Genomic DNA, 2,139 nt, shown 5'->3' on the forward strand with positions numbered 1-2,139 from the left:
TTGAAATACCCTCATTCTTTTTTTTTTAAGATTTTATTTATTTATTCGACAGAGAGATAGAGACAGCCAGTGAGAGAGAGAACATAAGCAAGGGGAGTGGGAGAGGAAGAAGCAGGCTCATAGCAGAAGAGCCTGATGTGGGGCTCGATCCCATAACGCCGGGATCACGCCCTGAGCGTGAAGGCAGACGCTTAACCGCTGTGCCAACCGGGTGCCCCTGAAATCCCCTCATTCTTGTCTTGAGAAGATGACCACCTAGGTAACTACCTAGATAATTCCTTGCTGTTCCACATGCCCAAGACTGAAGGATGAACTTGCTCCATGCCAGCACACAGGGTCAGGGGAACGTCCCTATTTTTGATGTTCAGAAAGGTTGTTGACAAACGAAACTTTAAAGAATAGGTGAGATGTTGTACTTGACATACGCTGTCCTTCACAAAAATGAAAGGGAAAAAGTAAAAGAGATGAGGATCTCATAGATTAAAAGAGATTTTAAGACACCTCAACTTTGTGTAATGAATAGATCTTGTCTGAATCCAGGTGATGCCTACTTTGTGGAGAATGGTGCTGATCATCTATCTGCAGGCTGGCCACACTGCTGGTTCTCACGTAGTGCCTTCTTTCTGATGCAGCTACATACAACACAGACTGGCTGCCCCTAACCTCTCTGGTAGAAATCAGCTGTCAATCGTGGTTCAAACAACTCTCAGGGAAGGTTCTACAGCACCAAATCCAGTGAGCAGCATGCCGAGCCTTCAAGGGGAATATGGATGTTGCACCCATGTTTGTCCCGCTTTTTTTTTTTAATATTTTACTTATTTATTTGACACAGAGAGAGAGAGCACGAACAGGGGAGCAGCAGGCAGAGGGAGAGGGAGAAGCAGGCTCCCCGCTGAGCAAGGAGACCTATGCGGGGCTGATCCCAGAGTCCTGGGATCATGACCAAAGCCAAAGGCAGTGGCTTAATGATTGAGCCACCCAGGTGCCCCTGTCCCACTCTTTTTTTTTTTTTTTTTTTTACGGTAAAAAATATGCTTTAATGCAATAAAAGCTGTTTGGGCCCCCATGGTACCACCAACTCATAGAAGATCTTAGCTATAAACAGGCAGAAGGATGATGTAATCTTTTGACATAATTAAAACTGGGTGAATTACAATAGGTGTGTTCCTTGAATAGTCTGCCAAATATTTCTCCAGATCTGTTACAGCTATTGTGCAAATGGATTGGCATGAATAGTTATGTCCTTAATGTGTACATTGTTAAGAGGTCGATAGGTCTTCTCATTTACTGGTAACTTCTCCAATTCATCCAGAGTCTCCAGACCATCTATTACCTTTCCAAATACTGTANTAACTTACCTGTTGGATCTCCTGTTTGAACCATGAAACCCTTGATATTTCTATGAAATATACAGCCATTGTAGTAATTACTGGCACAAAGAGCCAAAAAATTCTCACAAGTTTTGGGTGTCCTCTCACAGAAGACTTCTATTTTAATGTCACCTACATCTGTATGCAGTGTCACTGACATTTTTCTTCTTGATGGTTTCAGGAATTACTATTGCTTCTCAGTGTTACCAAGAGAAGTTAGAAACCGCGTCTCACTTGTTAGCACAGCTGTTGCTGAAACAGAAAAGATGCCCTTGCCTATATCCACGTTTCGAAATTAGTGTCTTCGGGCTACCGGAAGTCGAGCACGGGGCCCATTAGAACGCCCCTCACCGGGTCCCCTCGTTTTACTTCCGCCTTCCTTCCTATTTCAAACCAAAATGACTAGAACTAGGAAGACAATGTAATTTTATCCTCACCCTGTACGCTTTTGACAGTGAAAGGGAGCTCTTTTAATAATTATACAAGGACACGAAACGTAAACCGGAACCATTCCGGGCAACCTCTCCCCTGTCCCACTCTTATACTCAGCCCAGTGGAACGTTCTGTCTTGAGTATCTTTATCCCATGCCCTGAGTTAGTCGCAAAGATTCTATGTTGTTCCAATGAACCCCTTCAACTTAGAGCGGTTGGCTCCCTTGACCACAGCTTCCACACTTTCATATTCTTTCTTTATTTCCTTATTTCTCCCCACAACCACCAACTCAATCTCTTCCTTTCTCTCTCTTCCTCTCTCTCCCCCTCTCTAGGC

At 43.9% G+C, this 2,139-nt stretch overlaps 1 pseudogene; it reads right to left on the reverse strand.

Annotated features, from left to right (window-relative positions):
• Positions 1-999: 999 nt before the first annotated feature.
• Positions 1,000-1,792, reverse strand: LOC117801408 (annotated as a pseudogene).
• Positions 1,793-2,139: the final 347 nt, after the last annotated feature.

Source organism: Ailuropoda melanoleuca, chromosome 3 (assembly GCF_002007445.2).
Source record: "Ailuropoda melanoleuca isolate Jingjing chromosome 3, ASM200744v2, whole genome shotgun sequence".
In the NCBI taxonomy this organism is placed as follows: domain Eukaryota; kingdom Metazoa; phylum Chordata; class Mammalia; order Carnivora; family Ursidae; genus Ailuropoda; species Ailuropoda melanoleuca.